The 12,449-nt window shown below is 48.5% G+C and overlaps 1 protein-coding gene across 3 annotated transcripts in view; it reads right to left on the bottom strand.

Moving 5' to 3' along the window:
• LOC146205019 (protein arginine N-methyltransferase 7-like) overlaps positions 1-12,449 on the bottom strand; it is a 166,473-nt gene that overhangs the window by 105,841 nt on the left and 48,183 nt on the right. The window lies entirely within an intron of this gene.

Here is a 12,449-nt window from a genome sequence, read left to right as displayed (position 1 = left end):
CAGTCATTGTGGTCGCTGCTCATGGTTTCCAGCATTGAACTACATAAAAACGGGCGCATGCACTGATCGAAAAATTTTCGGTAAATATTTTATGCAGCATTTCTACCAAAACCGCTATGGAATCGAATATTTTAGACATCAATCTTTCCACTGCGGCAAAAAAAATTTGAAACCCAAGTTCCAGTGTTCTGTCCCTTAAAAGGTAATAAAATGAGAAAGACCTTCCTTACTGTCTTTCTCTGCGCAACATACTAAAAAAACAATGCAAAACAAAGAGAATAATCCTTGTTTCGCGTGTGAGAAGGGCTTACTTTTGAAGCATTATGTAGAGAAGGGCAAGGAGCAAGGACTCTCTCATTTTTAATGTATATTAATCTGCTCTAATGCCGCTGACACCGTAGATACCAAACGCTATACTGACACTACGTATATGGAGTTTGGTGCATCCTTATCTCTGACAGGCGATGGGGGCGCTTTGTGACAGTTTTGAGATTACTATTGGAGCTATGCAATGTGGTTGGGCACATTATTACGGCTGTTCCCAATCTAAATTGTGTGTTGTGCAATTGCTGATGATAATTACAGATTATTGCTCGACACCGCAAAACGTTCAAATGCGTCAGGGGAGCTCCAAGCTAGTTTTTGCACTCGCTTCTACATATGAGCAAGGGGTGGAATAAAACAAGAAAAGAGATGATGAACTGCGAAATTTAAAAAAAGCATGCTTAAGCCATTATAATCGAGGAGCCTAAGCAAGCGCCTCTCCTTAACTCTATCGAAACAGCTGAAATTATGAGCTAACATGGTGGGTTTTGTCTTTTACTCTTTGTTTTAAAATTGTTACCTAGAGGAGGACAGTAAAGAAGAAATCCCTTTTTTTTTCTGTCCTTTAACTTACGTTAAGTCGCCGTGCACATCGTGAAGCCTCAACACTGCACCGAAGTCATATACATCAGTTTTGGAGTACCAATGTTCTTTTTAGGCTATACGGGCACTTTCTGATAGTTCTGAGACTGGCAATAGATTTAACAAGGCCTTAAGCCGCGCAGTATACCTCTGATGCTAATCTTAGTTTTCATTTTCACAGTAGCCAACAATATTGGCAACCTGCAGTAAAGTTTGCCGTGCCTACAGTAGTGTCCTAGTGCACAGCCCAGCGAGACAAAAAGGAGTTTTTTGGTAACCTGAAATGTTTTTCCATGCTACCTGTTTTCCCAGAGCGGCATGAATATTCACCCTCTATTGAATCCACGTGTTGTCAGGAGTTATCTATTTGGGCTACATAGAGAAATGCTAGTCGAAAAAGATAGCTACATGCATGGTTGTCGTGGAAACAGCGCTAACACAGGATGGAGCGAGAACACAACATAGGCGCTGGCTTGTTGGTTTACGATCGTTGTGGCAACAGTGCTAACACAGAACGGAGCGAGCGCCTTTGTTGTGTTCTCGCTGCGCCCTGTGTTAGCACTGTTACCACAATGACTGCAAACCAACAAGCCCAACCCTCCACTCTTCCAGGATGCATGGTTGTGATGGTTCAGAATTCATCTACGCCTTTTTAGCATTCCAGCGTATCAGGTAAGTGGCTTGGATGATCCCACTAACACAATTTATGCGGTGCCGGGGCAATGCATGTTGCTAATGTCCGTATTATAACATCGTAACATTTTTTGAGTGTCGAGGGAGTGCATATGATCCAAACTGTCTGTTCGTAGAAAGAAGGCAAGGATAGCCAGGATCGCTTCTTAGGTTGCTTCCGGATACTTCGCCTCCTTATACCAGTGATATGTGGAGAAGCCACTGCAATGGCCTCCAGTTAGTACGATTTTGCTCACGCTGACCCAGCCCACTGTATGCAAGCGAATAGTTGTAGTTATCGAATGATTCGCCATTAGGGCATCACGAAGAAGCTAATATATTTCTTCTCATGAAATGTGTTTCCATTGTTCCAGGAAAGGGCACCTCGCATATTGGCTCGTTGGCCGTGTTTGATGCTTTGCCCCTTTGCACTTAGGCACTGCAGGAAAGTAACCAAGGCGGGTGAGCGCCGCTGTTCAGTTTGTCACAAGCGTGCGTTAGCACATGCCCAGTTGATCGCAAAATTTCTTATACAACCACAATTTGTTGATATTTCGAAAGTAGTAAATAGGATATCGCGTTATCCGAAAACATTAAAGAAGAAAAATAGTGTAACTCTATGGGAGATGTTTTACTGGCCGCAATTTTTAGCGTATGAAACGGGAAATTGTATGCACCGGGAACATACAGTCGAAACCCGCGATAGCGAAATCTCGAGAATACGAAATTCTCGCCGCAACGAAATATTTCCGAGATCCCGGCAAATGCCCATAGGGGCCAATGTATTTCGTATCTCTCGGTAACGAAACATTTTTGTACCGCAATCCCACGATAACGAAATTTTCTGCAGCGTCGGTCCGCATACTGTCTCCCATATTATGAATAACAGCGTCAAAAAAGCACTCAAATTGAGCAAACTGCAATAGCGCGCTTGCGTGGCTACTGCGAGAGCATTGGCGCCTGGCAGCCGGAACAACTTTAAAAACTTTAGCCACCTTGAGCCGGTGCTAGCCACCATACCGGCGCAGCGCGTGTCCTCTGTGATCGGTTTCGCGTGGTTGTTTATCTCGGAGGCTATGTTCAGGGAAAGCAGCCTCGCAGCGACACCATCAGGGGGCGACACTAGATCATCAGCGCTGCACTTTTAGGCCTGCGAGCGGTGCACATGTGTTCGTTGTGTGTGGTGGCGGTGTGTATGAGCAGCAGTCCGCACGTTTGCGTTGGAGATGTCTCAGCCAGCCAAAAAACGAAGATTTTTGTCTCTGCAAGAGAAGGCTGCCATCATTTCTCAAGCAGAAAAAGGCAGGAAAAAAATGGATATCGCCGACGAGTACGGGATTGCGTGCAGCTCACTGTCGACAATTTTGAAAAGCAAGGCAGCCATTCTCGGTGCGCTTGAGAATGGTGCTCGAGCACATCATAAAACAGTGACGGCTGCGGTGTTCCCGGACGTTGACAAGGCGGTGTTTGCCTGGTTCTGTGAACAGCGCGCAAACAAAGTGCCTCTGTCTGGCAAACTGCTGCAACAGAAGGCTCTGGACTTTGCCTGCATGCTCGGGCATGACCAATTCAGAGCAAGCGCTGGCTGGCTGGGCCGCTTTAAAGCCCGTCACGATATTGTGGCCAAGGTGATTTCGGGCGAAGCAGCAGGAGTGGACCCGGTGGTAACATCGTCGTGGCAGCTGACTGCCGAAGAAATCCTGGGGCAGTACGAACCCTCAGACGTGTATAATGCGGACGAAACGGGTCTATTCTATCAGATGCTGCCTTCGAAGACCTTGGACCTGAAAGGTCAAAAATGCCACGGAGGGAAGCACAGCAAGCAACGCGTAACAGTATTGTTGTGCTCCAATATGGACGGCAGTGACAAACGGCCGCTTCTTGTCATTGGCCGGAGCAAGAAGCCCCGCTGCTTCAAGGGGAACCGCGCGCTGCCTGTCCAGTACACCTCGAACGGGAAGTCATGGATGACCCGTTCAATATTTTCCAGCTGGCTTGAGGCCTTCGATGCGGACATGAGAAAGGCAGGCAGGTTGGTGAGCCTTTTTTTAGACAACTGCACCGCCCATCATGTTGATATGGAGCTCACAAACGTGCGCTTGTTTTTTTTTCCGCCCGGGTGCACTTCTGTTGTGCAGCCACTCGACCAAGGCGTCATACGAAGTGTGAAGTGCGCCTACAAAGAGAGGCTAATTCAGCGTCTCATTCTTAACCTCCATCACAAGCGCCCCACCGACGTGGACTTGTTCATGGTGCTTGAGATGCTGGCCGCTGCATGGCTTGCGACGCCTCCGACCGTGATTGAGAACTGTTTCAAGCATGCGGGCTTCGCCCCCACCCAGCAGACATCATGCGTGGACGAGTCGCCAAATGAAAGCGTGCTTGAAGAGACACTTCACGATGACTGTGCTGCCAGTGCAGTGCCACAATCGCTGGCCAACGCATGGGGTGCACTTTGTGCTGTCGACACCTATGTTGTTCCAGATGGCCTCAGTGTCGATAATTTCGTTCGCGCTGATGACGACGTAGTTGTCCATGAAGAAATGACCGATGAGGCTATCATCAGCAGCGTGTGCGAAACTGACGACACCGAGGACCAAGGTCCACAACATGGAGAGACGGTAAACCCGAGGAATGTGTTGGATGCCTTTGATACGATCCGGTCGTTCTTAGGCGCACACGACGACGACGTGGCAATGGATCACTTCTTGCAGTGTGAGAATAGAACTATGAAGTTGCTGCAAGGCAAGGCTCGGCAAACTAAGCTGACTGACTTTTGGCAATAAATTTTCTTTTTGCGGGCTGTTTTCTATCTTTTCTGTCTCATTTTCGCGGCAACGAAATTCTCGTGAAAGCGAATTTTTTTGCTGTCCCCGGCGATTTCGTTATTGCGGGTTTCGACTGTATTAATGAGGTTCTACTGTATATACCAAGTAAATTAAAATAATACACTTGACTATATTACTCCCATTTCATGTGCAAGTACTAAGTGTTTTAACACCGGAAAAATTCTACATGAATTTTGAGCATACTCCAATACAATAAACACTCATTCTTTGTTAGAACGATTACACAGTGAAATGAAGTGCTGATGTGTGTAGTGAACAGCAAGAAAGTAGAAATGTTTATTGATAAATAGAGAACCTTTTGAATGCAAAACCCTGACCTCTTTTCTGAATCATCTATTTGCCCTTACATGTGAAGTGCATGTATATTCTGTTGATACTTTTTGACTTGTGTATTTGCTCACCCCTGCTTGGAGTCAAATGACTCCGCAGTATCGCAAAATAAACAAACTATTCATCATATTGCAACGAGTACAAGGCAGCGAACACTGATCGGATGAGTTCCACGCACTACTCACAGCTTCGTCCTCTTTGTCCTCGGTTCAGAGAGGCACGCGGCATTACTCCCCCTCTTCGAAAGCAGCGACTCGACGCTGGGAGTGTCTTCAAACTATATGCACATAGGAGAAGCAGGGAACACAAAGCTGCACACGCGCAAAAAATCGCTGCCTCTCATAATACGGCTTTATCCGCACTACGTGAACAGTTTCAGCACTTGAGCGCCGCCGTGTTGAAGATCCTTGGTCCCGAGGAACAACTTCGTAGGTCACGTTACTAAGACGCCGAATGACCTCATATGACCCGAACTAACGACGAAGTAGTTTCTCGGAGAGTCCTCGACAGCACACTGGTGTCCACACCCATACAAGATCGCCAGGTTGGTAGCGAACGTCTCGGTGTCGGAGGTTGTACCGACTTTCATCATGATGTTGTTGATGTTGAATACGGCACCGTGCGAGCTGCCGCGTTTCTTCGGCCCGCTGCAGAAATATGTCGATGTCCGCATAGGCGTTGGTGACATCGTCGCCGTGACTTATGGGTAGCATAGCGTCCAACATTGTGGTGAAAGGACGACCGTAGACTAGCTGCAATGGCGCAAGACGAGTCGTCTCCTGTTCAGCTGTATTGTATGCAAAAGTTGCATACGGAAGGACTTCATCCCACGTGCGATGTTCAACGTAGACATACCTGGAAATCATGTCTGCAAGTGTTCTATTGAGGCGTTCAGTCTAGTCCTACGATGACTTGTGCAGGACTAAAGAGAGCCTGCATTAGTTCGGCCGTAAAGGCTGTACCGCGGTCAGTAATAATAACCGATGGGGCACCGTGGCGCAGTACGATGGTCTTGAGAAAAAATTGGGTTACTTCAGCAGCAGTTGCACGGGAAAGTGGCTGTGTCTCGGCATACCGAGTTAAGTAGACCGTTGCCACTACTATCCATCTGTTCCCTGATATGGATGTTGGGAAAGGGCCCAAAAGATCCATGCCCACTTGCTGGAAAGGGGCTGTTGGCGAAAGTATCGGCTGAAGGAGCCCTGCAGGCTTCAGCGGAGGTGTCTTTCGCCGCTGGCAATCTCGGCATGTTCACATAGTGCTGGACTGAAGGCAGCAACTTAGGTCAATAGTACTTTTGTCGAATGCGTGCTAATGTTCCCGTGTTCGGCTGGTCATTTAGGTGTCACGTGAACAGCCGAAGGATTTCTGGCCGGAGGTCGGACGGCACCACGAGAAGAAATGTTTCCTTGTTGTGCTGAAAGTTTCTCTTGTATAGGACACAATTGCGAATGCTGTAGGAGGATAAACCCCGTGCGAAAGCACATGGGACAGCTACATCAAGGCCTTCGAGATGGTCAATAAGCGGGCGTAAACCGGGGTCAGCCCGTTGATGCTGGACCATATCGGTGGTTGTGACTACAGCAAGAAACGAGAAGTCTTCGTCCTCGCTGTCAAGAGGGGCAGCATCAACTGGTGCACGCAACAAGCAATCGGCGTCATTGTGCTTATGGCCGCACTTGTATACAACCGTAATGTCGTACTCTTGGAGACGGAGGCTCCACCTTGCAAGCCGTCCAGAGGGGTCTTTGAGGTTGGCCAGCCAGCATAACGAATGGTGGTCACTCACAGCCCTGAAATGGTGGCGGTAAAGATAGGGTTGGAACTTAGTTATCGCCGAAACTACCGCGAGACATTCCTTTTCCGTGGTTGAGTAGTTTGCTTCTGCTTTTGAAAGACAGAAGCTCGCATAAGCGATAACTTTCTCAGTGCCATTTTGCCACTGAATCAGAACGACACCGAGTCCAAATTTACTGACACCGGTATGAATATCCGCAGCAGTGTTTTCATCAAAATGGGCAAGTATCGGGGCGGCCTGCAGTCACCGGCTAACTCGTTGAAGGCATCCTCTTGATCACCTTGTCACGCAAAAGGAACATTGTCTCGGGTAAGAAGCATAAGAGGCTCGGCAATCGCTAAAAAATTCTCGACGAAACGCCTGTAATAGGCACAAAACCCCAAAAACCTTCTAACGGACTTTTTTTCGGTTGGGCACGGGAAGTTTTGCACAGCAGCAGTCTTGTCGGGATCTGGTTTCACGCCCTCAGCACTAATAACATGGCCAAGAAAGCAGAGCTACTGGAATTCGAAATGGCATTTCTGTGGTTTTATCGTGAGTTGGGCTGAACGCAGCGCCTGTATACCATTCGCAGCCGGTCAAGGTGCTCCTGAAAACTAGCCACGAAAATGACGACATCGTTGAGATACACTAGGCACACTTGCCACTTCAGTCCAGAGAGAACGGTGTCCATCATTCATTGAAAGGTTGCTGGCGCAAAACAGAGACCGAAAGGAAGCACTTTAAATTCATAAAGGCCGTCAGGGGTGACGAACACTGTTTTCTCTCTGTCCCTTTTGTCCACTTCTATCTGCCGGTAGCCATTCTTGAGGTCAAGTGAAGAGAAATATTTGGCATTGCATAACCGGTCCAATGCGCCGTCTATACGCGGGAGCGGGTATACGTCCCGTTTCATTACCCGATTGAACTTACGATAATTGACGCAGAAACGCAAAGTGTTGTCTTTTTTCTTCACCAACACTACAGGCGAAGCCCAGGGGCTGGTAGACGGCTGTACCACGTCGTCGGCAAGCATTTCTTGCATCTGGCTTCGAATAGCCTCTTGTTCCGTTGACGACACGCGGTATGGGAGTTGTGAAATCGGCTTGGTCTCCAAGTCAACCATAATGCGGTGTTTGGCTACTGGGGTGTGCCCAACTTTCGAAGACGTTGCAAAGCATCCAGCAAAATCCTGAAGGAGCTCTAGCAGTCACCGCCGCTCAACCACCGACAGATTGGGATTAATGTCCACAGTTGATAGAATGTCAGGTGCATCACATCCGGTTGGCGACAGCGGCGCCAGAGTACAGATGTTCACTGGCTCAATAAAGTCGGCAATATATGCGATGGCCAAAACCATAATGCTGCACCTTGGCGGGACCGTAACGTCAGCAGCTGTAATACGTAAGGCGGGCACTGATAAACCGTCGATGCTAGATCTTGCAATGGCTTGGCTCGGCGAAAACGTCACACGTGATTCTCAGAAATTATTGCACCGTTAGCCTGTAAGAAGTCCAAGCCGGGTATGAAGTCTCATGAACAGTGGGTAAGAACAACGAAGTCGTTAACATAAACAAATCTGTCAATTGCAACTCTCGCAACGCATCTTCCAGCCGAGGTAATAAGGTGGCCCCCTGCCATGCCTATCTGAAGCCCAGTCCACTCGGTTAAAACTTTCAATTTCCTGGCTAACCCCCTGCTCAAAACTGAATAGTCCGCCCCCGTTTCAACTAACGCAGTAATGAGAAAATCGTCGATAGAAACTGTCCGAAGCTGCGCACTCAGGTTCATTGTTACATGACGCCGTCTGATAGCCGTTATCTTTTAATAAACGTGATAGAGGATGTTCGACAGTTCGCTCGTCAGCGGCATCACCTCCGCAGGTCGCTGTTCCTAGTTTTTCCGATGGCTCGGGGAGCGGGGGCTCGGCGAGCGGCTAGTGCGATATGTAGAGGGACGTGGACTTGGAGAACGATAATGGGAAGAGGTAATGACGCGGGACCCGTATTGTGGAACGTCTGAGGGATCCGTATATGCCAACAGGTACTCCTCGATTTCAGGCGGTCGTTCGCCACTCAGAGGACATCGTGCACGCGGATGAAAGCCACGAAGTTCGGCGCGGCAGTGCGGACAGAACCTCAATATGTGACCAGCCTCACCACAGTGGTAACAAAGGGGCTGGCTGTCAGGTGCACGCCAGACGTCGGTCCTTCGAAACTGTGCCTCGGCTCGAGAAGGACGGCGTGGGCTTGGATTCAGAGTAGGGATGTCAACTCTGGCTCTGGGAGAGTCGTACCCACTATGGTGCTGGTTTGGATGAGGCACAGTGGTGTTCGCTCTTGGAGAATCGCACGGGGTATGCTGCTGAAGCACGGACGCGTATGTCGGCACACTCGGTGGTGGTGGCTGCACACTATGCACAGACAGTTTGTGGACGACTTGCCTAACTTCCTCACGAACGACCTCCGCAAGTGATGGAAGCCTCGACGATGATGTTAAACCCTGTAGCTGCATGTGTCTCAGCTCTTCTCCAACCACAGATAGAATAAGCTCCCTTAATGCATCATCAGAACCATCGAAAACCGGAAGCATAGACGACCGGTCACAGTTATAGTCACAGTTATAGTGCTGAGCCCAGTGTCGAAGTGTTTGTTCTATCGTGGTGGCCTCCGCTAGAAAATCTGATGTCGTGCCAGGTGGATTGCGCACAAGCCCAGCAAATAGTTCTTATTTCACCCCGCGCATTAGGGGGCACATTTTCATCTCCTTTTTAACATATTTGGATCAGCACGCCTAAAAAGGCGGATCATGTCCTCGTAACACATTCAATACTTTCGTTAGGGGCTTGGCAGCGAGATCACAGCGCCGACTCCGCACGCTTTCTTCGGTCATTGGCGGTGTACGTCGCCAACAGCTGGCGATGAAAGAGGTCCCATGATGATAGCGTCGTTTCGTGGTTCACGAATCACGTCCGCGCTGAATCTTCAAGAGCAAAGTACACATTATGGAGCTTCCTTTGCCCATCCCAGCCGTTGTAATTAGCGACCCGTTTGAATTGGTCCAGCCAGTCTTCAGCATCCTCATAAAGCTCGCCATGGAAGGACGGTGGCGTTCGAGACTGGAGGACGACGAACTGGGGTGAACTCTCTCCGTTAGCTACAATGCTTGTGTTGGATCTATGCATGTTGGCCACAGGCATGCAGGAATAAGGCCCGAACTCTGGCGACTGAGCTCGGAAGCGGCGGCTGGAAGTGCGGTGGACCGGTGTCAAATCCGTGGCGACTCTCGGTTGCCCTAGAGGGGTTGAACTCAGCAAACAGGGAAATCATACCCGGCTGCTCCACTAGAAAATGCAACGAGTACAAGGCAGCGAACACAGATCGGATCAGTTCCACGCCCTACTCACAGCTTCGTTTTCTTTGTCCTCGGTTCAGAGGCACGCGGCAATATTCATCACAGACTCTTAAGGTTGCGTTTGCCTGCCTGGCATGTTCCCTCCATTGAAGCCTAGGTTACTCTTCACCCATTTTAAGGGGAGACGCGACTTTGAAAACTGAAAAATTGCGAAACAGTCGATTTTTGGAAGATTATATATTCCGGTAGTATGTCTTATAAACTACCATTTCTGTAATTATCAATGCCCAACTCGCCGTAGAAATACTCGAAATTAATTATGTAACAAGCGGCGGCAGCCGCAAAGCAGCGAGCAAGCGCCGAAAATTCCCAAACTTCGCGCGCGCACCATTCCTCTCCCGCCGAACTGAGCGCCGCCATCTTGGTCTTGTTTTGTTTGTGAATTCTTGCGCTCTCTTCTACCACCCTCGGCGGCGGCGACGGCGGCGCGGTCGAGGCGTGGCTTGCTTCCGATTCGGAGCCTCGTGGCGGCTTTCAAGTTTCCCGCGCTCGAATTCAAGGCTGCGATTGGGCAAAGCGCGCGCTCCGCGAGAACGCGAAGGATCGGGCGACTACTATTGGCTGCTGCGGCCGCTGACGCGTCGGTCTCCACCGGCTACCTCCCCGCGTCGTCTCCTACGGCTCTTTGCTTGCTGTCGTTGTTGGCTGTCTGTCGTGCGTTCTGTTCACCTTTCGCCATTTTTGCAATCGCCGGATTTACGATCTCTCGTCGTGCCCTCTGAACGGTTTCGTGCAAAGTGTTAAACGTTGCGTGGTCGCTCACGATGCCTCAAGGCATGACACGCGTTCAGTGCAGACTTGGCTAGCTCTTTTTTTCTTTTCGTTTCGGCACTTATGTCGCGGAAGATAACCCGGGAAGTCGCTTGCCGCGTTTGGGCCGCTCCTCGTTCCTCCGGCGAGATGCTGCGAGAGATAAACCAAGAAGCCGCGAAAGATAAACCGGGAAGCCGCTTGCTGCATCTGCGCCGCCCATCATGCCTTGGGCGAAATGCCGCGGGGGAATCGGGAATGCCGATTGTCGCGGCTTGCAGAGCACAGGATCGACGGATCTCAGCATGTGGAAAGTGGTCCGTGGCGCCAAGGCATTCGCTGTAGCAGATCGGCTAGTAGCACAGATGTTTGTTGTAGCAGAGACGGAGCGCCATAGCCCTAATGTATATTTTGACGGCCGCACCGGACTTGTTCGTGATAAGCGAGTGTTCGTTTGAAGTGGGGCCGTTATAAGTGGGCTCGACTATACCTGAATAAATTTTTAAGGGCAAGGGACGCCCATGTATTCAAAATATTATGTCTGGAATTCGTCATAATTAATTTGATTAATCAACATAGGTCTAACTGATAACAAAAAATCCAGTGATATGCTATTTTTCAGCAAGAAAATTTAGAAAAAGGGCTTTGTCTTCCCCTGAGGAACCTATCTAAGAATCAGCATGACAAATTGCACAATGCCAGTGCCTTTTGCAATTTCTCCAGGCCTGATATAAAGGACCTATTCGAACCAATTTGATATGCTTCTGTAACTTGAGAATTAGCTTGCACAATTCTATGAAACTTGGTGGTTTTTCATTTGTTAATGTCATGAGCCTGTCCTAAAAATTTCACCATGATAATTTGAGAAACAAAAAAGTTATTGTTCCTCAACCTTTGAGAGCTGTTTTCTCAGAATCAATTTTTTGCACAGTGTGGCTGCTAGGGAAAGTCATATCTCAAGAACCGCTTATTGGATTTTCATGAGTTTTTTTTTTTTGTTACATACCTAAGTGAATTTCTGAGGGCAAGACAATTTGTTTTCTTCAAAATATTTCATGTGTAATTAGGGGCAGTCAATTAAAGTATTGTTAAGTCAGGGGTAAATTTTAACACTAAATTTGGGGCTGTACTAAAGTTTTCCAGAGAGGAAATTTGGAAAAAGGGAATTGTCTTGCCCTGGGGAAAATATCCAGGAATGACCATAACGAATTTCACACTGCTAGCACATTTTGCAAATTCTCCATGCCTGCCCCTAGGGACCTATGTAAACTATCTTGATATACTCCTCTAACTTGAGAACCGATGAGCCCAGCTCCATGAAACTTGGTAGTTCTTCAAATGTGTGTACTAGGAGCATACCCTGAAAATTTCATTCAGATATCTCAAGAAATAAAAAAGTTGGTGTTCAAGGGTAGCCTCCCCCCTTAAACACCACTTACGTCAACGTGCCACAAATTACATGCAAACATGCTGACGTGCTGTGCTATGCCAAAGCACCTTAGATAATTGGGCCAAATTAACCAGGAGTCTCCCACTCTGGCATGGCCACCAAACCTGATGCAGTGTATGATCCCTATAGCTTGCAATCCTCTGTGCAGCATGAAAACCCCTGCAGTGCGATGACTTTGTCAAGTGAAGCAATAAAAGGCCTCTGATGTCACTCCAATATCACTTCCCTCTTCATACTCCCAGTATTTCTGATTGCTGTCATCACTTACTGCTCTCATCTATGCTGCTTATGCTGCCTTTCC

The sequence above is a fragment of the Amblyomma maculatum genome, chromosome 1 (assembly GCF_055883805.1).
Source record: "Amblyomma maculatum isolate TAMU_Amacu chromosome 1, ASM5588380v1, whole genome shotgun sequence".
NCBI lineage: Eukaryota > Metazoa > Arthropoda > Arachnida > Ixodida > Ixodidae > Amblyomma > Amblyomma maculatum.
Note: the sequence above shows the minus strand (reverse complement) of the source record. Positions and strands in the feature narration are given on the sequence as shown.